This window comes from Drosophila gunungcola, unplaced genomic scaffold (assembly GCF_025200985.1).
Source record: "Drosophila gunungcola strain Sukarami unplaced genomic scaffold, Dgunungcola_SK_2 000010F, whole genome shotgun sequence".
In the NCBI taxonomy this organism is placed as follows: Eukaryota; Metazoa; Arthropoda; class Insecta; order Diptera; family Drosophilidae; genus Drosophila; species Drosophila gunungcola.
Genome location: NW_026453198.1, coordinates 1,555,123 through 1,582,572, shown reverse-complemented (window position 1 = coordinate 1,582,572; position 27,450 = coordinate 1,555,123). Strand labels below are relative to the sequence as shown.

General features: G+C 37.6%; 1 protein-coding gene and 1 long non-coding RNA gene across 5 annotated transcripts in view; one reads left to right on the top strand and one right to left on the bottom strand.

Moving 5' to 3' along the window:
* LOC128263678 (uncharacterized) overlaps nt 1-16,680 on the top strand; it is a 53,789-nt gene extending 37,109 nt beyond the window's left edge. The window contains exons 4-5 of one of the 2 annotated variants that reach the window (XR_008268469.1): nt 13,237-13,444; nt 16,520-16,680. This is a non-coding gene — a long non-coding RNA (uncharacterized LOC128263678). Of the gene's footprint in view, nt 1-13,236; nt 13,541-16,519 lie in introns of those variants that run through there. The other variant, XR_008268468.1, reaches the window with a different exon arrangement.
* Nucleotides 1-27,450, bottom strand: part of LOC128263675 (uncharacterized) — a 79,396-nt gene that overhangs the window by 30,206 nt on the left and 21,740 nt on the right. The window lies entirely within an intron of this gene.

The following is a 27,450-nucleotide window of genomic DNA, read 5'->3' as shown; positions in this document are numbered from 1 at the left end:
AACAATTACCAGCAAAATTTAAACAATTAAATTCACCAAAAATTCGTCGCTGGAAATTTTCTGCCGTTCCTTGTGTTGCCCAAGACGTTTCTTTCGCTGCTGCAACTTTAATTGCTTAATTTGCTGCTGCCGCTGGAACATGGATGTAAAAAGAGAAGTTGCAATTATCCAGTCGGCCAACCAGGTATAGAGTGCTAAAAGTTGAAAGTTAATCTGTGGCGTTTGTCAATTGTGTTTTGGCCCATCTTTAAACTTTTTGCATTCGTGTAAAAATCGGTAGATAGTGAGCATTCTAACCAAAAAATACAAATTTGCATGTACTAACAACCAAAATTCTGCAATAAACATAATATATTTCGAATTATATAAACATAAACAAGCACATAAAAAACTCGTCGTCGAGTTAATTAGTGCGAACTTAATTCCCCTAATTTTCGTCGTAGTGAGCACCAATTTAGGGTATAAATAAAAGTGAAATTTGTGAAAAGTGTAGTTCTCAAAAATTAGCGGCAAAAACTTTTGCCGAAGTTTGTCAAAACATTTTCCCGCGCTCTTCAGAATTTTCCCGCGCTTTTCCAATTTTCGCTTTTCATAATTTTTGCGCGCCTTTTGGCATCAGGCTTATATATTCGTTGCCCTTAGTAATCGGTTAGTGTATCATTCTCCGTTAGCATTTGCCTAGGAAGAGCCGCTAGCCGCGTACACATACACACGCACATTGACACCGCTGCCGCTATTTCGAGTTATCTTTGGTGGTTTTCGTTCCCGATCGCTGCAGCAGTACAATTTTCGTTTGTTCGTTTTTTCGGTACGCTTGAGCTTAAGCGTTAGCTCCCCAACAGTGCGTGCGTGCGGCATATTACTGTCGCAGGGTTTATATAAAAAAATATAAGAACCTATTTAGATATTTTTCGCTGTAATTCTCTCGGCACTTAGCTCCCCTACACTGTGTGCGATCGATATATTACTCGTTGATTTTATTATTAGATTATTCAACAAATAAATAATTTAATATAAATAAATATTTAACACCTCTTCGATACCAACAAAATAAATACAAATAAACGCAATGGCAACTAAGGATATCGAAGAGCTTAAAAACCAACGAGATGTTTGCATGAAAAGTTTTAACCGAACTTATCGCCATTTAAAAGAAGGTAAATTATCAGTAAATCCGGTTGAGTTTGAGTGTCGATTAGAGATTCTAAATACGCACATTGAAAATGCTTCACTTTTGCAAAACCAAATAGAAGTGAAAGATACAAAAGATGTATAGCGCGAAGAGTTGGAAGAGAGGGCCGTAATGACAAAGTCATTGCTGACTTTCAATTTTAAATAAGTCCAAACAAAATAATATCGAGAAATCCGCTCCGCCAGCAAATCGCCCGCCTCAATGCCGTCTGCCGAGCGTTGCTCTCCCAACTTTTAGCGGAAAACACTCCGCTTTTAAAATTTTATAAGCCTTTTCGAAACTTTCGTTGACAAAGATGACACTTTACACGATATTGAAAAATTCAATCATTTAATTTCGTGTTTAGCTGGAGACGCTTTAGGAACAGTTAGGGCCTTTCAAAACACTGCGGAAAATTATCCCAAAGCCCTTGCTAGCCTGAAGCGGGTGTACGACAATGATTGTCTTCTTTTTTTTGACAACATATCGACACTTTTTAATTTGCAAAAAATTTCCCAGCCTTCAGCTACAGCCTTGAGAACCCTCATCGACACGGTCACAGCCTTGTATGACTCCTTGCTGTCTATTGCTGATGACAGACGCATTACCAATGCTATTTGAATACATCTGGTAACGTGCAAGGTCGATGCAGGAACTTAAAGGAAATGGGAAGAACAGTTAGATTATACTTCGCTTCCACTTTGGAGCGAATGTGAGGCGGCCCTCAAAAGGCGATACCAACACATGGTAGCGGTAGAGGCTTCCAAGCCCAATACTGTTCAACAAACCCAATCTAACCCTAAGAAGAATGGAAATAGGATTTTTTCGTTGGCGCCGCCAGGAACGACTCTGTTCAATGCATGTATTGCAACTCAGCTGAACATCAGATTGGAAACTGCGCTTCCTTCGCAGCCCTAACAGTTCAGCAAAGATTCGATTTCGCTAAAAGAGCACCCTTATGCATGGCAAAGTGGTTTTCAAACTGCCTGAAGCGGGTGTATGATAACGATTACATTATTTTTTTTGATAACATATCGACACTTTTTAATTTGCAAAAAATTTCCAAGCCTTCAGATACAGCACCCTTTTCGGCGATTCGGTGTATATATCGGCTAGTAGAGATGGCGAAAGCAACTCATCCAAAAGCCGCAAAGGTTATTCAGAATGATTTTTATGTTGACGATTTGTCACCTGGCGCCGGATGCGTTGAGAACCTGCAAAGTCTTCGAGACGAAGTTTTCAGGTCTTGAAAGAGGCAGGTTTGCAATTGGCAAAGTCGTTTTCAAACTGCCCAGAGTTATCCGCATCTGATAGCACTGTAATGCCACTTATGGCAGACTCAGACCTTAACTAAGACCCTTGGCGTGATTTGGTTACCGGTTAAAGATTACTTTCAATTTCGGTTGGATGACTCTTTCCTGGAACTTCGCGCAACAAAGCGAAATTTTTTGTCGGTGACTGCTCGACTTTTCGACCCACTTGGCCTAGTGTGTCCTTTGGTCACAAAGGCAAAGATGTTGTTGCAGGAAGTGTGGCATCGAAAATAAGATTGGGACGAGTCGCTAACGATGCAGTTGCTTACATCGTGGGAGACGTTTAAAGCGACTCTTCTGCAGACGCCTAAAATTAAGGTATCGCAATTCGCAAAACAGATCCACAAGTCCCGATTCAAATACATGGTTTAGCTAACGCTTCCATGCGAGCGTATGGAGCGTGCATCGTTCGTAATCAAACTGCTAAAGGTTTGAATGTGTCTTTATTGACCGCCAAATCGAAAGTAGCTCCCCTCAAGATGAAGACTTTGCCTTGCCTTGAGCTGTGTGCAGCTCACCTTTTAGCAGATCTCTATAATCGTGTCAGGCCATTGCTAAATTGTCACATTGAGAATGTTTTTCTGTGGACAAACTCGTCGTTGTCGGTTTTTGTTTCGAACCGGGTCGCAGAAATCGAAGCCCTTTGAAAAAAGTATTTCGCCAAGAGAACTGGATTTCGCTTTTGATAAAATTGTCGAAGCTATCCAATTTCACGAAGTCAGGGACGACATAAGTAACCGGTAGCAAGGAATATTCAAAAGTTAAACCCTTTTCTTCAAGAAAATAAATTAGATTGGTGTTCCTTGATATTGCTAAGAGTTGGGAGTCAGTTATTGAATGCTCCTACCCCGTTAGAAGCCAAATTCCCGTTGTTGCTGTCTAAAAGCTGACAGTTCGTCTGATCCTATGTGTCATAACTGCACGTTACGAACTGTCACGATGGCCCACGAGCTCTCGTAAGTCGTCTGCGCGAGAAAATATAGCAAGGTTCGCGCGGCGGACGTCAGGACGGAGGAGGGGAGTATCGGCGAGCAGTCCACCGACTGGCCCTGTTGCCCGTTCTGGACGTCGTCCCTTCAGAGGGGGCGGTGTTTGCGCACTTGGCGCTTGTATTGAAATCACTAGTTATAGGGCGAGAGCGGGAGCCAATAAAGCTTTCGTCCGTTCGCTCTTGCGAATTCTCCCCGTCTCTCGCCACCTTAGCATAAGTTAGGTTCTAAGAGAAATATTGAAATATTAAATTTTAGTGATCAATCGAACGTCATCGTAACCACTACTTTTCGTCGTCGTACTGTCGTTTTTTCACAAGTTTCGCAAAATAAATCGTCTCGAACCTACTGCAGTCACAAGTTCGCGTTTCGTAGTACAAAACAGTATTAAATTTACATGGTGACCCCGACGTGATAACAGTAGAGTTCGCTAGTTGTTTTAATATTTTTTCGGTGAAAAACTATAACAATTACCAGCAAAATTTAAACAATTAAATTCACCAAAAATTCGTCGCTGGAAATTTTCTGCCGTTCCTTGTGTTGCCCAAGACGTTTCTTTCGCTGCTGCAACTTTAATTGCTTAATTTGCTGCTGCCGCTGGAACATGGATGTAAAAAGAGAAGTTGCAATTATCCAGTCGGCCAACCAGGTATAGAGTGCTAAAAGTTGAAAGTTAATCTGTGGCGTTTGTCAATTGTGTTTTGGCCCATCTTTAAACTTTTTGCATTCGTGTAAAAATCGGTAGATAGTGAGCATTCTAACCAAAAAATACAAATTTGCATGTACTAACAACCAAAATTCTGCAATAAACATAATATATTTCGAATTATATAAACATAAACAAGCACATAAAAAACTCGTCGTCGAGTTAATTAGTGCGAACTTAATTCCCCTAATTTTCGTCGTAGTGAGCACCAATTTAGGGTATAAATAAAAGTGAAATTTGTGAAAAGTGTAGTTCTCAAAAATTAGCGGCAAAAACTTTTGCCGAAGTTTGTCAAAACATTTTCCCGCGCTCTTCAGAATTTTCCCGCGCTTTTCCAATTTTCGCTTTTCATAATTTTTGCGCGCCTTTTGGCATCAGGCTTATATATTCGTTGCCCTTAGTAATCGGTTAGTGTATCATTCTCCGTTAGCATTTGCCTAGGAAGAGCCGCTAGCCGCGTACACATACACACGCACATTGACACCGCTGCCGCTATTTCGAGTTATCTTTGGTGGTTTTCGTTCCCGATCGCTGCAGCAGTACAATTTTCGTTTGTTCGTTTTTTCGGTACGCTTGAGCTTAAGCGTTAGCTCCCCAACAGTGCGTGCGTGCGGCATATTACTGTCGCAGGGTTTATATAAAAAAATATAAGAACCTATTTAGATATTTTTCGCTGTAATTCTCTCGGCACTTAGCTCCCCTACACTGTGTGCGATCGATATATTACTCGTTGATTTTATTATTAGATTATTCAACAAATAAATAATTTAATATAAATAAATATTTAACACCTCTTCGATACCAACAAAATAAATACAAATAAACGCAATGGCAACTAAGGATATCGAAGAGCTTAAAAACCAACGAGATGTTTGCATGAAAAGTTTTAACCGAACTTATCGCCATTTAAAAGAAGGTAAATTATCAGTAAATCCGGTTGAGTTTGAGTGTCGATTAGAGATTCTAAATACGCACATTGAAAATGCTTCACTTTTGCAAAACCAAATAGAAGTGAAAGATACAAAAGATGTATAGCGCGAAGAGTTGGAAGAGAGGGCCGTAATGACAAAGTCATTGCTGATTTCAATTTTAAATAAGTCCAAACAAAATAATATCGAGAAATCCGCTCCGCCAGCAAATCGCCCGCCTCAATGCCGTCTGCCGAGCGTTGCTCTCCCAACTTTTAGCGGAAAACACTCCGCTTTTAAAAATTTTATAAGCCTTTTCGAAACTTTCGTTGACAAAGATGACACTTTACACGATATTGAAAAATTCAATCATTTAATTTCGTGTTTAGCTGGAGACGCTTTAGGAACAGTTAGGGCCTTTCAAGTCACTGCGGAAAATTATCCCAAAGCCCTTGCTAGCCTGAAGCGGGTGTACGACAATGATTGTCTTCTTTTTTTTGACAACATATCGACACTTTTTAATTTGCAAAAAATTTCCCAGCCTTCAGCTACAGCCTTGAGAACCCTCATCGACACGGTCACAGCCTTGTATGACTCCTTGCTGTCTATTGCTGATGACAGACGCATTACCAATGCTATTTGAATACATCTGGTAACGTGCAAGGTCGATGCAGGAACTAAAAGAAAATGGGAAGAACAGTTAGATTATACTTCGCTTCCACTTTGGAGCGAATGTGAGGCGGCCCTCAACAGGCGATACCAACACATGGTAGCGGTAGAGGCTTCCAAGCCCAATACTGTTCAACAAACCCAATCTAACCCTAAGAAGAATGGAAATAGGATTTTTTCGTTGGCGCCGCCAGGAACGACTCTGTTCAATGCATGTATTGCAACTCAGCTGAACATCAGATTGGAAACGGCGCTTCCTTCGCAGCCCTAACAGTTCAGCAAAGATTCGATTTCGCTAAAAGAGCACCCTTATGCATGGCAAAGTGGTTTTCAAACTGCCTGAAGCGGGTGTATGATAACGATTACATTATTTTTTTTGATAACATATCGACACTTTTTAATTTGCAAAAAATTTCCAAGCCTTCAGATACAGCACCCTTTTCGGCGATTCGGTGTATATATCGGCTAGTAGAGATGGCGAAAGCAACTCATCCAAAAGCCGCAAAGGTTATTCAGAATGATTTTTATGTTGACGATTTGTCACCTGGCGCCGGATGCGTTGAGAACCTGCAAAGTCTTCGAGACGAAGTTTTCAGGTCTTGCAAGAGGCAGGTTTGCAATTGGCAAAGTCGTTTTCAAACTGCCCAGAGTTATCCGCATCTGATAGCACTGTAATGCCACTTATGGCAGACTCAGACCTTAACTAAGACCCTTGGCGTGATTTGGTTACCGGTTAAAGATTACTTTCAATTTCGGTTGGATGACTCTTTCCTGGAACTTCGCGCAACAAAGCGAAATTTTTTGTCGGTGACTGCTCGACTTTTCGACCCACTTGGCCTAGTGTGTCCTTTGGTCACAAAGGCAAAGATGTTGTTGCAGGAACTGTGGCATCGAAAATAAGATTGGGACGAGTCGCTAACGATGCAGTTGCTTACATCGTGGGAGACGTTTAAAGCGACTCTTCTGCAGACGCCTAAAATTAAGGTATCGCAATTCGCAAAACAGATCCACAAGTCCCGATTCAAATACATGGTTTAGCTAACGCTTCCATGCGAGCGTATGGAGCGTGCATCGTTCGTAATCAAACTGCTAAAGGTTTGAATGTGTCTTTATTGACCGCCAAATCGAAAGTAGCTCCCCTCAAGATGAAGACTTTGCCTTGCCTTGAGCTGTGTGCAGCTCACCTTTTAGCAGATCTCTATAATCGTGTCAGGCCATTGCTAAATTGTCACATTGAGAATGTTTTTCTGTGGACAAACTCGTCGTTGTCGGTTTTTGTTTCGAACCGGGTCGCAGAAATCGAAGCCCTTTGAAAAAAGTATTTCGCCAAGAGAACTGGATTTCGCTTTTGATAAAATTGTCGAAGCTATCCAATTTCACGAAGTCAGGGACGACATAAGTAACCGGTAGCAACGAATATTCAAAAGTTAAACCCTTTTCTTCAAGAAAATAAATTAGATTGGTGTTCCTTGATATTGCTAAGAGTTGGGAGTCAGTTATTGAATGCTCCTACCCCGTTAGAAGCCAAATTCCCGTTGTTGCTGTCTAAAAGCTGACAGTTCGTCTGATCCTATGTGTCATAACTGCACGTTACGAACTGTCACGATGGCCCACGAGCTCTCGTAAGTCGTCTGCGCGAGAAAATATAGCAAGGTTCGCGCGGCGGACGTCAGGACGGAGGAGGGGAGTATCGGCGAGCAGTCCACCGACTGGCCCTGTTGCCCGTTCTGGACGTCGTCCCTTCAGAGGGGGCGGTGTTTGCGCACTTGGCGCTTGTATTGAAATCTCTAGTTATAGGGCGAGAGCGGGAGCCAATAAAGCTTTCGTCCGTTCGCTCTTGCGAATTCTCCCCGTCTCTCGCCACCTTAGCATAAGTTAGGTTCTAAGAGAAATATTGAAATATTAAATTTTAGTGATCAATCGAACGTCATCGTAACCACTACTTTTCGTCGTCGTACTGTCGTTTTTTCACAAGTTTCGCAAAATAAATCGTCTCGAACCTACTGCAGTCACAAGTTCGCGTTTCGTAGTACAAAACAGTATTAAATTTACATGGTGACCCCGACGTGATAACAGTAGAGTTCGCTAGTTGTTTTAATATTTTTTCGGTGAAAAACTATAACAATTACCAGCAAAAATTAAACAATTAAATTCACCAAAAATTCGTCGCTGGAAATTTTCTGCCGTTCCTTGTGTTGCCCAAGACGTTTCTTTTGCTGCTGCAACTTTAATTGCTTAATTTGCTGCTGCCGCTGGAACATGGATGTAAAAAGAGAAGTTGCAATTATCCAGTCGGCCAACCAGGTATAGAGTGCTAAAAGTTGAAAGTTAATCTGTGGCGTTTGTCAATTGTGTTTTGGCCCATCTTTAAACTTTTTGCATTCGTGTAAAAATCGGTAGATAGTGAGCATTCTAACCAAAAAATACAAATTTGCATGTACTAACAACCAAAATTCTGCAATAAACATAATATATTTCGAATTATATAAACATAAACAAGCACATAAAAAACTCGTCGTCGAGTTAATTAGTGCGAACTTAATTCCCCTAATTTTCGTCGTAGTGAGCACCAATTTAGGGTATAAATAAAAGTGAAATTTGTGAAAAGTGTAGTTCTCAAAAATTAGCGGCAAAAACTTTTGCCGAAGTTTGTCAAAACATTTTCCCGCGCTCTTCAGAATTTTCCCGCGCTTTTCCAATTTTCGCTTTTCATAATTTTTGCGCGCCTTTTGGCATCAGGCTTATATATTCGTTGCCCTTAGTAATCGGTTAGTGTATCATTCTCCGTTAGCATTTGCCTAGGCACATTGACACCGCTGCCGCTATTTCGAGTTATCTTTGGTGGTTTTCGTTCCCGATCGCTGCAGCAGTACAATTTTCGTTTGTTCGTTTTTTCGGTACGCTTGAGCTTAAGCGTTAGCTCCCCAACAGTGCGTGCGTGCGGCATATTACTGTCGCAGGGTTTATATAAAAAAATATAAGAACCTATTTAGATATTTTTCGCTGTAATTCTCTCGGCACTTAGCTCCCCTACACTGTGTGCGATCGATATATTACTCGTTGATTTTATTATTAGATTATTCAACAAATAAATAATTTAATATAAATAAATATTTAACACCTCTTCGATACCAACAAAATAAATACAAATAAACGCAATGGCAACTAAGGATATCGAAGAGCTTAAAAACCAACGAGATGTTTGCATGAAAAGTTTTAACCGAACTTATCGCCATTTAAAAGAAGGTAAATTATCAGTAAATCCGGTTGAGTTTGAGTGTCGATTAGAGATTCTAAATACGCACATTGAAAATGCTTCACTTTTGCAAAACCAAATAGAAGTGAAAGATACAAAAGATGTATAGCGCGAAGAGTTGGAAGAGAGGGCCGTAATGACAAAGTCATTGCTGATTTCAATTTTAAATAAGTCCAAACAAAATAATATCGAGAAATCCGCTCCGCCAGCAAATCGCCCGCCTCAATGCCGTCTGCCGAGCGTTGCTCTCCCAACTTTTAGCGGAAAACACTCCGCTTTTAAAAATTTTATAAGCCTTTTCGAAACTTTCGTTGACAAAGATGACACTTTACACGATATTGAAAAATTCAATCATTTAATTTCGTGTTTAGCTGGAGACGCTTTAGGAACAGTTAGGGCCTTTCAAGTCACTGCGGAAAATTATCCCAAAGCCCTTGCTAGCCTGAAGCGGGTGTACGACAATGATTGTCTTCTTTTTTTTGACAACATATCGACACTTTTTAATTTGCAAAAAATTTCCCAGCCTTCAGCTACAGCCTTGAGAACCCTCATCGACACGGTCACAGCCTTGTATGACTCCTTGCTGTCTATTGCTGATGACAGACGCATTACCAATGCTATTTGAATACATCTGGTAACGTGCAAGGTCGATGCAGGAACTAAAAGAAAATGGGAAGAACAGTTAGATTATACTTCGCTTCCACTTTGGAGCGAATGTGAGGCGGCCCTCAACAGGCGATACCAACACATGGTAGCGGTAGAGGCTTCCAAGCCCAATACTGTTCAACAAACCCAATCTAACCCTAAGAAGAATGGAAATAGGATTTTTTCGTTGGCGCCGCCAGGAACGACTCTGTTCAATGCATGTATTGCAACTCAGCTGAACATCAGATTGGAAACTGCGCTTCCTTCGCAGCCCTAACAGTTCAGCAAAGATTCGATTTCGCTAAAAGAGCACCCTTATGCATGGCAAAGTGGTTTTCAAACTGCCTGAAGCGGGTGTATGATAACGATTACATTATTTTTTTTGATAACATATCGACACTTTTTAATTTGCAAAAAATTTCCAAGCCTTCAGATACAGCACCCTTTTCGGCGATTCGGTGTATATATCGGCTAGTAGAGATGGCGAAAGCAACTCATCCAAAAGCCGCAAAGGTTATTCAGAATGATTTTTATGTTGACGATTTGTCACCTGGCGCCGGATGCGTTGAGAACCTGCAAAGTCTTCGAGACGAAGTTTTCAGGTCTTGCAAGAGGCAGGTTTGCAATTGGCAAAGTCGTTTTCAAACTGCCCAGAGTTATCCGCATCTGATAGCACTGTAATGCCACTTATGGCAGACTCAGACCTTAACTAAGACCCTTGGCGTGATTTGGTTACCGGTTAAAGATTACTTTCAATTTCGGTTGGAAGACTCTTTCCTGGAACTTCGCGCAACAAAGCGAAATTTTTTGTCGGTGACTGCTCGACTTTTCGACCCACTTGGCCTAGTGTGTCCTTTGGTCACAAAGGCAAAGATGTTGTTGCAGGAACTGTGGCATCGAAAATAAGATTGGGACGAGTCGCTAACGATGCAGTTGCTTACATCGTGGGAGACGTTTAAAGCGACTCTTCTGCAGACGCCTAAAATTAAGGTATCGCAATTCGCAAAACAGATCCACAAGTCCCGATTCAAATACATGGTTTAGCTAACGCTTCCATGCGAGCGTATGGAGCGTGCATCGTTCGTAATCAAACTGCTAAAGGTTTGAATGTGTCTTTATTGACCGCCAAATCGAAAGTAGCTCCCCCCAAGATGAAGACTTTGCCTTGCCTTGAGCTGTGTGCAGCTCACCTTTTAGCAGATCTCTATAATCGTGTCAGACCATTGCTAAATTGTCCCATTGAGAATGCATTCCTCGTCGTTGACGGTTTTTGTTTCGAACCGGGTTGCAGAAATTCAGGAGTGGTCGGAGAAAGCAGTTTGGAGACACGTTCCTACGAAAGTCAACCCAGCAGACATAGTGTCCCGGGGATGTGACGTAGAGGAGCTAACAAGGTCCATTTGGTTCAGTGGGCCTTTGTTCTTGCTAGACTCAGAAAATAATTGGCCTGTAAATAAACATTTCGAACTGCCGGCTGATTTAATGTCGATGGAGCTACGCAAATCGGCAATAGCTCTCTTAGTCAGCCCAGAGCTAAATTATTTGCTTCAGAAAATAGAGTCCTTTTCGTCGCACCTGAAGCTTCTGAGAGTATTCTTGTGGTGTTTCCGTTTTATTCGAAGCCCTTTGAAAAAAGTATTTGGCCAAGAGAACTGGATTTCGCCTTGAGAAAATTGTTGAAGTTGTCCAACGACATAAATTAAATTCGGAAAACTAATCTGGTAGCAACGAATATTCAACAGCTAAACTCTTTTCATCAGGAAAACAAATTAGATTGGTGTTCCTCGACATTGCTACGAGTTGGGGGTCGGTTATTGAATGCTCCTATCCCGTATGTCTAAAGGCTCACAATTCGTCAGATCCTATGTGTCATACCTGCACGTTACGAATTGTCACGCTGGCCCACGAGCTCTCGTAAGTCGTCTACGCGAGAAAATACCATATGGCTAGTTAATGCTCAAGAAGCAACCTCGTCGGCGCATATCGGCACATGAGGGAGTTCCGAGCCCGTCTGGAGGAGCAGGGGGCGGTATCGAAACATTCGCCTCAAAAAAAGGCTGCGAGATTGCGTTCATGCCGCCCAGAGCACCGCACTTTGGCGGACTATGGGAGGTAGGTGTGAAGTCTGCAAAGCTCCTGTTTCTTCGGACGGTAGGCCGTTGACCTCTAGCTCGAAACTCTCCTTACCAGTGTGGAGGCCGTGCTCAACTCCAGGTAAGATTTAAAAAAAATATAGTTGTTAAAACTTCAGGTTGTGGAAAATTAACATACGTGCGTTCACTGTCGTTCGCGATTGCAGACTGAACATTCTCGCTCTCTAACTATCTCTCGGCAGCTTTGAAAAGGGTGAAAAATCAGCTGTTGGGTACTGTCTGCTACCAGCTACCAAATTGAACAAGTTTATTAAATGGGATATTGTATACTCGAGAATGCATTAAATAACTTATTTAAAAAATAGAAGAAAGCAAAAACGCTTTACGCTCTATAAAGAATATAAATTCTTGACTTCTAAACTCATGTGCTAATTAATCGGTCAAGACGGCGTTCGAACTCTATAAATTTTTCAAGCACAAATAACTTATAGTTTCGTTATGTTGGAGTGGGAGAGAATTTGTTATGCTCACTTTGTTATACCCAAAAACGGCGAAATTAAGCAAGCAGCCTGGCCAAAAACGCAACTCTCTTTCTTTATTTGTAAATATATTTTTTTTGTGAAAACTCAATGTCGTTTTGGATATTCAAAAGATTATCGTGCGCCAGGAAATAAAAGAAAGTTATTTAAACGCTTATATTCACGTTATCATTTTTACCTCATAATTTATAATAAGCAGGCGTTTTGGTCAGCTACTTAGTATAACTTAACTACTGTGGACGGTCGTCCACTTAGTGACGATAAGCACCGGAAATCATGCCGCAATATTCGAAATCAGCAAAAATTTCGGTCATCTCATATTCAACAAACAAGAGTTTATCACCATTTTTGAAATTAAAGCTTTTGTACCTCTGTTGTTTTCTTCTTATGCGAATCAAATCAATGTTTTAGGGCCCTGAAACCAATTTTACTGTATTAAGCAGCTCGAACTGAACAAATTTTGTTCTACCACATTTCAGCGAAATACGGCTAAAAACGATAGTTTTCAGGAATTTTTAAGAGCTATCATTTCATCAATAAATTGCTTACGGAAATTAAGCCAAAATTAGATTTTTGTGTTCTTACAAATGTTTTTGAAAACACCTTTAACGATTTCTATTTAATTTTGGATCCTTATTTCGATCTTCAATACACAATCTCATTCTTTACCAAGGAACCCAGTTATCTTTATACAAAATTGATATTTGGCACCTCAACAAGAACCAGAATATCAAACATAAGCTGGCATCCTTAGACCGTCAATTCTTTATGCACACTATTCTTTTGTGGAACGAACTGCCACAACGCCTCTCAAGCAATCACAAGAGCAACGCAATTAAGGGACAATTTATTTACCTTATAAATAAATTATAACTTTGCTGTTTTTTTAATTTTTTTTTATGGACCATGCTGATCTGGAATCTCCAATAAAAATTGCCGTTGCTAAGCATGGGGAGTATATCTTCGCAACAAAGCGAGGAGTCGTCCGTCTGGAAAATGAATATCAGATAACGCTGGAGGACGTACTGTACTGCGGAGGAGTTGCAGAAAACCTGATATCGGTCAAAAGGCTACAAGAGGCTGGAGTAACGGTAGTATTCGACGAAAATGGAGTTAAATTGAACAAAAACGGTGTCACGATTGCTGAAAACACAGGTGCGTACAATATGCCAGTTATTGAATTTAAAGCATATAAAGTAAATTCGAAAAATACAGATTTATATAAACTATGGCACGAGAGGTTGGGTCATATAAGTAAAGGAAAAAAGTTAGAAATAAAAAGAATGAATTTATTTAAAGATAATCGTCTACTTGATAATGTTAATCCTTCTGAGGATATATGCGAAGCTTGTTCGAATGGAAAGCAAGCCAGATTACGATTTTCTAAATATAAAATTAAAGAGCATATAAATAGACCTCTTTATGTTATTAATTCTGATGTCTGTGGTTCGATAACACCAACAACTATTGATGATAAAAATTACTATGTAATTTTTGTGGATCAATTTACCCATTATTGCGTCACTTATTTAATAAAACATAAGTCGGATGTGTTTAAAGATTTTGTGGCAAAAAGTGAAACACACTTTAATCTTAAAGTTGTTAATCTATACATTGACAATGGTAGAGAGTATTTATCTAATGATATGCGTGAGTTCTGCGTTCAGAAAGGGATAGGTTACCACTTGACTGTACCATATACTCCACAATTAAATTACTATTTAATTTTTGTGGATCAATTTACCCATTATTGCGTCACTTATTTAATAAAACATAAGTCGGATGTGTTTAAAGATTTTGTGGCAAAAAGTGAAACACACTTTAATCTTAAAGTTGTTAATCTATACATTGACAATGGTAGGGAGTATTTATCTAATGAGCGTGAGTTCTGCGTTCAGAAAGGGATAGGTTACCACTTGACTGTACCATATACTCCACAATTAAATGGAGTTTCAGAACGAATGATCAGAACAATTACTGAAAAAGTGTCTCGTGCCATGGTAAATGGGGTGTTGACGGCAACGTATTTAATAAATAGGATTTTAAGCAGAGCACTTGGAGATCGCGAATAGAAAGCCGATTTTGAAATACTTAAAAATATTTGGTTCGACTGTTTATGTGCATAACAAGATTAGGAAACGAAAATTTGAAGATAAATCGTTTAAAACTATATTTGTACGAACCAAATAGCTTAAAGGTATTTCAATATCCCATGAAAATGAGAAATATATGGTTGCCAGAGACGTAGTTGTAGATGAGACAAAGATGGTTAACTCTAGAGCTACTAAAAGTGAAATCCTGAATGATAGTAAGGATAATATTAAGAAAATTAAATTCCTGAATGAGAGTAAGAAAAGTATGCCCCTGAATGAAAGTAAGGAAGGTGTTAAATGTAATTTCCAGAATGAGAGTATGGAATATTTTGAGTGTTCCTGAATGACAGTAAGGATAAAGTAAATGAAAATTTCCAGAATGAGAGTATGGAACATGTTAAACTAAAGATCCTGAATGAGAGTAAGGATTACGTAAATAAAAATGTTCAAAATGAGAGTTTTGAACAAGAGATCCTGAATGAAAGTAAGGATAGCGAAAACAACAGTGTCCTTAATGAGAGTAAGGAAGGAAAGCAGCCTAGAAAAATTTCAACAAATGAAATTGGTAATAAAGCTAACGATATAACTAGAAGAAGCGAAAGATTGAAAAATAGACCACACATATCTTATAGTGAAGATAATCTAAGTCTAAATAATTTTATAATGAATGCTCACACTGTTTTTAATGAAGTTCCTTATTCATTTGATGAAGTACAAAGTAGAAAAGATAAGTCTTTATGGGTCGAAGCTATCAAGGTCGAACTCTTTGCTCATGAATTAAATAAAACATGGACCATTGTTAAAAGACTTGAAAATAAGAACATCGTATATTGTAAGTGAGTATTTACTTTGAAGCATGATGAAACGGGAAATCCAATTAGATATAAAGCAAGACTAGTTGCACGCGGTTTTACACAAAAATATCAAACAGACTACGAAGAAACGTTCGCTCCTGTTCCTAGTTTCCGTTTTATTTTTTCATATGCAAATCAATAAAAGTACAAAAAAGTGCAAAGTACATCACATGGATGTTAAAACTGCTTTTCTCAATAGTACGCTGAAGGAGGAAATATATATGAAAATTCCTCAAGGAATTATTTGTAATCGTGAAAACGTATGCAAATTGAACAAAACCATATATGGGCTCAAACAAGCAGCTAGATGCTGGTTAGAAGTTTTTGAGCAGGCATTAAAAGAATGTAGATTTAAAAATTAACCCGTTGATCGTTGCATATATGTTCAAGATAGAGGCGATATCAAGAAAAATATTTATGTCTTACTATATGTGGATGACTTAGTAGTAGCAACATCAGATATAAAAGTATTATACAAATTTAAGCAATACCTAATGACAAAATTTAGACTGACTGACTTGGGTGAAATACGTTACTTTATTGGAATGAAAATAAAAATTGGCCTAGATCAGATATCTTTAAGCCGATCTGCGTATATTAAAAGGTTTTAAATAAGTTTAATATGAAAGACTGCAAGTCTGTAAATACTCCGCTTCCGTCTAAACTAGATTATGAAATGTTAAATGCAGACGACGAATACGATGCTCCTTGTCGAAATTTAATTGGTAGTTTAATGTACATAATGATTTGTACACGTCCTGATATAGCTACTGCTGTGAATATCCTACTAAAAAATAATATAGAGCTATGGCAATGTTAATTAAATAGGGTCTTAAAGTATCTTAAAGGAAACATTGATTTGAAGTTAATTTTCAAGAAAAATTTAAATTACGAACACGTATTTGTTGGCTATGTCGACTCAGATTGGGGTGGAAATGAAAATGACAGAAAAAGTGCATCTGGTAACCTTTTTAAAATGTTTAATTCAAATTTATTTTGTTGGAATACAAAAAGACAGAACGCTGTGGCAGCTTCATCCACTGAAGCAGAATACATGGCATTGTTTAAAGCTGTAAGAGAAACATTATGGCTTAAGTCCCTCTTAGAAAGCATTTACATTAAATTTTATAAGCCAATAAAGTTGTTTGAAGATAACCAGGGATGTATAAGCATAGCCAGCAATCCGTCTTGTCATAAGAGATCAAAACATATTGATATAAAGTATCATTTTTCCAGAGAGCAAATAGAGAATAATATTATTTCTATTGAGTATATTACTACAGAGAATCAGCTGGCAGAAATCTTCACAAAACCATTACCTCCTGGAAGATTCTCGTTATTAAGAAGGCAATTGGGACTACACCAAGAAGAATAACCTCAACAAAAGAAGACACGATTTAATCTAATTTCGTTAAACTGAAGTACCTATCTAAACTTTAATTTGATTTATCTTAATCGATGAGGAAACATTGAAAAAAAAACAAACGGAAATAATCTAACTAAGTTTAGTAATTGAAGTTATTTTTTAATTTTAAATTTTGTATATCTGATGTAATTATATTAAGTACGTATAATGATCTGGTTGGGTTTTATCTGGGTTTCCCCAATCCTTGCAGCAAATGCTGGATCATATTGTAACACTTCCCAGAATGCACACTAGCAACATTAGACTAAGTAATGAAGTAACTATTGAACTTCTAACTAACTACTATCAGAATAGAAAAGTAATTGAATAATCTACAACATGTAACAAGTTTTAGAGTTTAAAAGTGCTTGAATCACTTTGTAGCTCTATTTAAAAATAACAAATCACTACTAGCTTTAATTTTTTTTTGGGTTATAACTTACACAAGATTACAGGGACACCACAATCGATAACTACAATTCACGTTTACAAACACATATTAAAAACCACTATTGTTGGACTGCATGTCAAAAGATTGCACTTGAATTGGTTTTTTTGCTTCTTTTTTATTGTTAAATTTGGAAGAAAAATGTACGACTTAACAGCGCTCGCTTCAAGTTGCACAAACAGCTGAATTTGAAAGCTAATAGCTTAACAGTAATGCGCTCTGTTAAAATTTTGTGTTTGCAACATTTAAGATTAGGGTTATTCCTATCCATCGCGATTAAAAAAAATATATATTTAACGACTTTTAAAAAATTGGTTTTGGCCAGAAAATGCGGTCGTTGGCCCCATAGTGCGTCGTTCCTAGCATCTGCTAATAGAATTTGGCTGCAATTCATATAGCTACTTGACATTGACAACCTTTTTATTTTGCATCCAAAACACTATGGCCAAGAGTCCGATTTATTGGCATAAAGTTAAAATTTGAATTTTATCGTTTAGTATTTTTGATTTTACATTCTTAAAGTTAATACATCATACTTCTAAAAACTTAAATAATAAATGAGCTTTTAACAGAACGTAATCGATCAGCTGCTTAGGATTAAGAAATTGGCGCAAAATTATTTTGTTTACGTTTGTGCGTAAAAATAAAATTTATCTGTCCGAACAACCTTAAGTTAATAATGGAAATTAAAGATTAAGGTGTGTAGTGTACACTGTATATTTATGTGCATTTGAGTTGTGTTTAATGTCCCCAGTGTTTAATGGAATAAAAAAAAGACCAACATCTGCCCGCAAAACTAACAACGTCAGTTTGATCACAGAAATTTCGTTTTTCAGCGCTAATAAACATATTTTCCTCGTTCGTGCCCCTTTTATTACAAATCCAGAATATTCAGGGACGTTTAAGTTTCGCCATAGCGCTCTCTTCCATATTTGGCGCAGCAACAATCGCAAAATACTGCGAAGATGAGAAAAGATTAGTCATAAATAAAAAAATAAGTTATTTTGAATCCATTATAAAAAAAAAACTTCCAAAATATATCTATATGGGAGAACGTTTTAAGTCAAAGCATGCTAAATGGATGTCGTCAAAAATATCAATTTCATTTTAAAAAACTGTAAGATACCACAACAACGTGGATGCTCAACGTTTTCGTATACAAACGCAGGGCCAAGATTGAAAAGGAAATTGGCATCTGAACTAGCAAATGAAAAAGATCACAATACACTTTTTTTTTGCATTCTGCAACAGTTTCCGCTAAGAGACAATGTAATACGAACATGGCCCTGGTCCTTAAAGAAACGATTACAGGACCTGAATACACAACGGAATTAAGAAAGCAACTTCAAATGCAAAAACCGAGTCCACTTACACCACCTACATCTTGGAAAATTCATTCACCAAACAGCAATATGTCAACACTAGGGTTTTGAACATAAATCATCACAGCGACATTTCGAGTTACAATCAAGTGATAGAAGCTAAAATGCACTATTATCCATAACCGGCTTTGACGAAACTCTTTGAAAATAGGTTCACGTTCTATTAGTTGCAATTTCCTGTAACCACTATATAAATTCTGAAAAGTTTCCGATTTTTTGTGAGAAAACGTTTTACTAATATATGAGTTAACACCCAAAATAATACAATTTCTCAGACAGAGGAAATGAGTAAGCATTGATTGCACAACAAACAGCAAAGCAATGCCCTCAATAATAGAATTTCCCAAACCGAAGAAGAGAGCATTAATTGCACAACTAACAGCAAAGCAATGCTCTCAATAAAGTTCTAACGAACTTAGCTTGCACCTTTTGGTCAGCGATCGTGGGAATGCAGAACAGCCAATTTCCAAAGTTGATCGAACTCAACTTAGTGCATACAACAAAAACTATAATTAAAATGCACTGGCCAATTACAATTAAGTTTGGCCAACGGCAACGGCGACCAAGAGCAGCAACCAATAATATGAAAGAACGTCAGCAGAAACATCAACAGCGGCAGAGACGGCGGCAGCGATGGAGCGACGCGTAGCTATAAAAACAATTGTTTAACCTAAGTAAGTTAGTTCTTAATCCAACTCAATAAAGAAAGGTTTGATTTTTTTATCAAAATCATAATCAATCTTTTAACTGGCGCCCGAACAGGGACCTGATTAAAACCGCGAAAGGATAACAAGTTCCGCGTCTCGCGAAGTTCAGAAAGTAAAAAATTCTGACGTTTCGTTTCAAACCTCCGCCTAATCAGTGAGAAGTAAAAAACCAAAAATACCGAGATTCGGAAGTGCAAAAGTGCCGTTTAAAAATCGCCGCAAATTGTCACTCCTGAAAAAAAAAACAGGACTTGTACCCGGTGGAATAATCAGGCCAAATTTTATCGCCGTGATCCCTTTAGTATCCGTTCGAAGGGAACGTGAATTAAGGTACAGAGAAGGCCCCTTAGTAAACTCACACTCAGGAGAGATCGTTGCAGAGTGGGATAAAACGGAATCTGCCGAGCCTGTCATCACGAGAGCACGCCGAGATATGTTACTACTGTAAGAATAGTTTTAAGCAATTTATTAACAAAAACATAAAAAATATTTAATCGAAAAATATTCAAAGAAGAAAAAGTTTTACCCAAATATAAAGTGTAGAAGACATATTTTAGTAAGTTAAAAAGAAAAAAATCCAAAATATAGGGAAAATAAAAATTCCCACACAATAATTACAAAGGTAATAAAAAATCGCACACCCTAATTCTTAGAAGACAACTTCCGAATTCTGAATAACTTAAATTAAAAAATTAAATTAAACTTTTCGCTGCTCATATATCCATACCCAAAATGACCGAACAAGATTTGGCAGACAGACTCGCGAATCTTACCGGACCCTCATCAGCCAGTTCCACACAAATAAACACACGAATCATGACCGAGAGGGACATTGAGGAAAAAATAAAAACAATCTTAGAGACAAATCTCAGTAGCCTAGTAAAGGAAATACTTAATCCAAATAAAGATTTTTCCAAATATACAGACCAAACAATTAAAAGAGAATTAACGCACAATCTTAGTGAGTTAGGTAAATTACCAGACATTGTTCGGACACTTAGAGACTTTTCAGGAAACAAAAGTGAATATTCATCATGGAGGAAAAGTGTCGAGAGGGTGTTAAAAATCTATGAAAACAGAATTGGTTCACCAAAATATTATGGAATTCTTTTAGCAATCCGTAACAAAATTACTGGTCAAGCGGACGCAGTATTAGAATCATATAATACCCCCTTAGATTGGACAGCTATTTCAAAATGCCTAACAGCGCATTTCGCCGACAAGCGCGACTTAAAGACCTTAGAATATCAACTATATGCTCTTAACCAAGATAACAATACTATAGATGAATATTATCAGGCAGTTTATCAACAATTATCACTAATTCTGAACCAAATTGGCAGCTTAGATGCCTCACAAGAAACTATACAATCTCTGACAGCCATGTATAGGGAATAAGCCTTAGACACTTTTGTCAGAGGACTTAATGGAAACCTGGCACAATTGCTGGCCATTAAAGAACCACATGACTTAGGACACGCTCTACATTTATGCAGTCTGCTAAAGAATCAAAATACTAGGAATAACCAGACACCAAAAACTCCGTATTTAGGGAGGGCACCCATGCTACCACCTAAACCCCAACAACCATATCGGATGGTAGCCGTCAAACAAAATTTCCATCCGCATCTCTACCATAACCCAAACCAATCCGGAAAACCCCTAATTACTCAAACTAACCAATTCAAATCTTATAGTCAACCTTATACAAACCAATCCGCCACGACCACAACCGAAACCGGTACCTATGGACGTAGATCAGTCAGTTCGATCACGTCATATAAATTATATGAACAAACCAGCAAATAATGATTATGCAGGAAAAAGACCTCTCAGCACCGCTAATGCCCCAAATAATAATAAGATGCCAAGACAGTTCCATATTCAACCAGAGACAGGAAGTAACGCGCAGCAAAATTCAGATGAAGCTTCATCAAGTTCAGAACAAGAGTATTATCAGTTGGCAGTAGAAAATAACGTTAACGAACTTCAGGAGGAATATGTATGGCAAAGCGATAACGAACAACAAGAATACATAGATATGTCAGAACTTTATTTTTTAGAATAAATCGTTCCTCACTACCTTACTTTAAAGTAACCACGGGGAACGGAAAAATTCTAAAATTCTTAATCGACACGGGCTCTAATCAAAATTATATTCAAAATCAATTAGTACCAAATCCAAAGCCAAATGAGAACACTTTTTTAGTTAGTTCAGTCGGTGGTAACAATAAAATAACACAACACGCAATACTTAAGCTCGCTAATATTTCGGATACACCCATGAAATTCTTTTTACTAGACACCCTGAAAACCTTTCATGGTATCTTGGGCAATGACACAATGAAAAGACTAGGAGCAATAATAGATGTAAAAAATAATATATTAATTCTCGGAAATAAACGCAAAATTAAAATTCATCAACTAGCGACACAAGCAGTAAATACAATTGGACACACAAAAATCAATAATAGAACTCCTCGTACAAAGCCACAAAATCCTCTTCGCAGATCCCGATTCAAAGTTAGCATACACAACTAAAGTAGTAGGTGAGATCAGAACTTCATCAGATTCTCCAGTTTACGGAAAACATTACCCATACCCAATATCACTCAAACAGGAGGTAGAAAAACAAATAACTGAGATGCTAAGAGATGGTATTATAAGACCTTCAAGATCACCATATAATGCACCAGTCTGGGTAGTTCCGAAAAAGTCCGGCCAGTCCGAAGAAAAAAAGTACAGATTAGTAATTGATTATAGGAAACTTAATGAAGTTACTATCTCAGATCGGTATCCCATACCCGAAATTAGAGAAATTATTGCGCAGCTCGGGGACAACAAATATTTTTCGGTATTAGATCTTAAGAGCGGTTTTCATCAAATACCACTGAAAGATACAGACATAGAAAAAACAGCATTCGCGGTAAATGGCGGAAAATATGAATTTACGAGTCTCCCATTCGGTTTGAAAAATTCCCCTTCCATTTTTCAAAGAGCGTTAGACGACATATTGAGAGAATACATATGTATACGTTGATGATATTATAGTCTTTAGCAAAAACGAAGTGGAGCACGGCAAAAACTTGGAAAGAGTATTTTCAACGCTACAAAACGCAAATATGAGGGTTCAAATAGAGAAATGCCATTTTTTTAAAAACGAAGTAGACTTCTTGGGGTACACAATATCAGAAAATGGAGTAAAAACCAACATAGATAAAATAAAAGCGATTACAAAATTTCCAGTCCCAAAAACATTAAAAGATCTCCGTTCCTTTTGGGCATGACAGGTTATTATAGGCGGTTCATAAAAGATTACGCCAAAATAGCAAAACCCCTAACCATTCTTCTAAGAGGCGAAGAAGGCCGGATATCTAAGACCAAGTCAAGCAGAACTGCTATCAACTTGAGCAAAGATGCGATTACAGCATTCGAGAAACTTAAAAATACTCTCGTCTCCAGGGAGGTTACCCTTGCCTATCCAGATTTCGGAAAAGAATTTCAATTGACTACTGGCGCTTCAAGTTACGCAATAGGCGCAGTATTGGAACAAAATCATAGGCCAATAACGTTCATTTCACGCACCCTGTCAAAGACTGAAGAGAACTACGCAACTAACGAAAGAGAGATGCTCGCGATCGTTTGGGCGCTCCAAAGTTTAAGACATTATCTTTACGGGTATTCAAAAGTGGTAATATACACGGATCACCAACCCTTGAGTTTTTCGAATAGCGTAAATAACCATAACGCTAAGCTTAAACGCTGGAGAGACCTCATTGGCGAGTATAACCACGAGATCAGGTACAAGCCCGGAGTAGCTAATGTGGTAGCGGACGCGTTGTCCCGGGCCCCGCAGAAATTAATTCAATCAGCTCCTCAGCATCAGCCAATAGCGACGAAAGCTCGTCCTCATATTTTCAGTAGAAGCTCCAATTAACGTATTTAAAAACCAATTATTATTACTGACTGCCGATACAGATTCCTATAGCTTCGAAATGCCATTCCCAACATACCACAGACACATAATTAAACAAAAATCTTACACGGAAGAAAAACTTATTGCAATTTTAACTAGTAAACTTGATCTTAAGCTTATAAACGGAATCATTACATCCGAAGAGGTAATGGGAAAAATTCAAAACATTTACCCTACCTATTTTAAATCATACAAGGTAAGGTTTACTCAAAACGAAATAGACGACGTAACTTCGGAATCCCAAAAAAACGAAATAATTACCCTCGAACATAAACGAGCCCATAGAGATGCAAAAGAGAACAAATTACAAATTTTGAAGAATTATTTCTTTCCACAACTTACCAAGAAAATCCAAGCAATAGTTCAAGCCTGTCAAACTTGTAAAGAATCAAAATACGATAGACACCCCCCAAAAGAAGAAATCCAACCGACCCCTATTCCTAATTACCCAGGAGAAATAGTTCACATAGATATTTATATTACCGAAAAACATAGAGTCTTAACGGGAATTGACAAGTTTTCAAAATATGTTCAAGTAAAAATTTTAGAGTCAAGAGCATCTGAAGATATTAAAAATCCGTTGAGGGAAATGTTAATTGCTTTCGGTATGCCGAAATGAATAATAATGGACAACGAACGATCATTTGGCTCAGCCATAATAAAGTTTATGTTAAAAGATGAACTCAAAACATCAGAACACATCGACAAGTGACGGACAAATAGAAAGGTTTCATTCAACCCTATCTGAAATCATGCGGTGTCTCAAAAAAGACAACGGGAGCATATCATTTGAAGATTTAATCTTTAAAGCAGTTCAAGAATATAATAAATCGAAACATTCTGTAACAAAAGAAAGACCCATAGACATATTTTTCAGAAGCACAATCTCTAGTTCAACAGAAGACATAGAAAAGAAACGAGAAGAAATAAAAAAGAAAATTAAAAATAAACAAACAGCCGACCTCGAATACCACAATCAAGGAAAAATATTACCAAAACTTTTTAAGCCAGGCGAAACTGTACATGTAAAAATAGATAAAAGATTAGGAACTAAACTTACACCTAGATACAAAACCGAGAAAGTAGCGGAAAATAGAACGACCACCATTAAAACACAAACCGGAAAAATCATACATAAAAATAATATAAGAACATAATTTTTCAGATTATTTTTACCAACATGCTTGGGAATAACTACAGTCCTCGACTATTCCAATTCACAAATCATCTCACTCGAAACCGGATTAGCGGCTAAACAAGACGGAACATTTAAAATCATACACATCTTTAACCTACAAAGCTATGAAGAAACTCTGGCGAAGTTAGAAGAATCATTTCATTCACTCACCCCATCTCATCCATTACACCCATATCTTTCCTATGAGCTAAAACAGATCCAAACGGATTTACGCATACTCCAAACTCAAAAAAGACAAAAAAGGGCAATAGAAGCAATAGGTACTGCATGGAAAGGGCTGGCGGGATCGCCAGATCACCACGACTATCAGATCTTAGAAGACAAGATAAATGAGCAGCTAGAAAACAACAATAGACAAGTAGTAATTAACAGATTAATTAATCAAAAAATAAACCAACTTACTAACGCTACTAATGCAATGTTGAAAATTTCCCAGAGCTCGGAAGAAATCATAAATCAGAAAGCAAATATTTTAAAGTATAAAATTCAATTAATAAAGGAAGAAATAATTAACATAATATACGCAATTACATGGGCCAAATCTAACACAATAAATTCATTTGTACTTACAAACACAGAAACCAAAAGAGTGGAAGAAATTTTTAAAAAAGAAAATAACTTATTTTTTAACATAGAAGAATTATTGGAATTTGCTCGAATCAAGTTAGCCACAAATGGCAACGACCTTATTTACATTATTAGCCTACCAACCATTGAATCAGATAATTGTAGAACTTTAAACATTAAAGCAATAAAAAAAGCCCAAATAATCAATGATATAAAATATGAAAATTTTTTAGAATGTAAGAGACAATTATTGGCAATAATTAAACCTTGTGAATCCTATAATGATAAGACAATTTGTAATTCAGAAAATTTGTTAGATTTAAGCAATGATACTTGCGTAAACGCTCTATTAAACCTTCGAGAACCAGAATGTAAGATGATCAACAATCAACATATACCGGATTTCGAAGAAATACTACCAGGCACCATCCTGCTAAACAACTTCAATGGACCAGTCTCACTAGATGAAAAACTTCTACAACTGCAAGGCTCTTTCATAATACAATATCGTAATTCGACGGTAACAATTGGAGAAACCATCTTCAAGTCAAAGGAAATCAACGTAGTCGAACCAGAACCTCCGTTATTCCAACTATTGGGCGAAAAGACTAAGTTAGAGGAAGTTCTCTCACTACAAATGGTCAAGGAACTCAACATTAACAACACAAAAGCGCTGGAAAAATTAAGAAGCAAGGCAACCATAGAATCTTCCGTTAGCTACGGATCCGCCATCATCCTACTACTACTTATAATAGGATCAATCACGGAACTCCTACGAAGACGTAGGTCAACGGAAAGTACACCAGTTTCCGTGCCAGAAACGCAAGAAAAGCCCACGCATTCCGGACCTGTACTCTACTACGTTGCGACCGAGGACAGTCGCGTTTAAGGATGGAAGAGTTAACACCCAAAATAATACAATTTCTCAGACAGAGGAAATGAGTAAGCACAACAAACGGCAAAGCAATGCCCTCAATAATAGAATTTCCCAAACCGAAGAAGAGAGCATTAATTGCACAACTAACAGCAAAGCAATGCTCTCAATAAAGTTCTAACGAACTTAGCTTGCACCTTTTGGTCAGCGATCGTGGGAATGCAGAACAGCCAATTTCCAAAGTTGATCGAACTCAACTTAGTGCATACAACAAAAACTATAATTAAAATGCACTGGCCAATTACAATTAAGTTTGGCCAACGGCAACGGCGACCAAGAGCAGCAACCAATAATATGAAAGAACGTCAGCAGAAACATCAACAGCGGCAGAGACGGCGGCAGCGATGAAGCGACGCGTAGCTATAAAAACAATTGTTTAACCTAAGTAAGTTAGTTCTTAATCCAACTCAATAAAGAAAGGTTTGATTTTTTTATCAAAATCATAATCAATCTTTTAACTTATGCATAAATACCCATGTTACCCAATGTCACCAACAATTCACAAAGTATGAGTCTACGGTTTTCAAATAAATAATTTGACGTTGGTTCCACTAGGATGCTTAGGCGAAAATGCTACAAAAAGATCAGACTCACTCAAGCAATGAAAAATAGTCTATTGTGACTGACCTTTTCCACAGGGCGATAGATTCCTCGGATCCTTTACTATCTATTGTTTGTTTAAAGGAAAGAGAAAGGAAAAACGTAAAAAAAAACCTTTTCCCAAAGAAGTATTAAGTCTTCTGGAGTTGCCGTCTGCCGAAAACAAAAATTCCAATGGAAAAAGAATTGGACATGTAATCTGATTCTGATAAGGACGAAGAGAAGAAGAAAAAGTCGATGTTTAAAACCAAAACCAATTTATTAATTAAAATTTTTACATATATGTATATATAGGTAACTTGTCTGAATTCAGAGTCAAACTTAATTTTTTAGAATAATTCTTGGAATTATTAAGTATGGGAGGCAAATGAAAGCGTGGTTGCACAGACTCAACATCTTTTTTGCTTACTCTTCTTTAAAAAAAAATGTTGTGCAAAGTTTAAGGTCTGTAAGTCAATTTTTAGAGTTTATGACAAATAAATTGACATCCGACCATAGTGAACTATTTTAAATTTTGCGCGCACCAAGCCCCTTGCTAAGCGCTACGTGATACGTGAAATCCTCATACATCTTTTTTTATATACTTGATTTTTATAATACGAAATTTCAATATAATCTTAACATGTTTTTTATGGGTCGCAGCTTCCTTTCTTATATATCTTTAGCTTTCTCATTTCTGACATTTATTTATTTCTTCTTACTTTTCATTGAGTTCATCTATAATTTGGCCTTTTTGTTCTATTCCAAAAATCATTTGATGCTTCTGTGCTGAGTATTGTTAAGAGCATCTTCTATTTGGTCTATGACTGCAACCCAGCATAAACCTTTACTTTGATCTACTAATTTAGCTATCATCGGCCCAAGGCTCCTGTTGATCCTTTCAACTTGCCCGTTCAGTTTTTTAATATGTTTTACATTGATCTTCTTCATGAATCCTTCAAAATCCTTAGACGTAAAACAGCTACCATGGTCTGAACATAAGTCATTCAATGTCGCT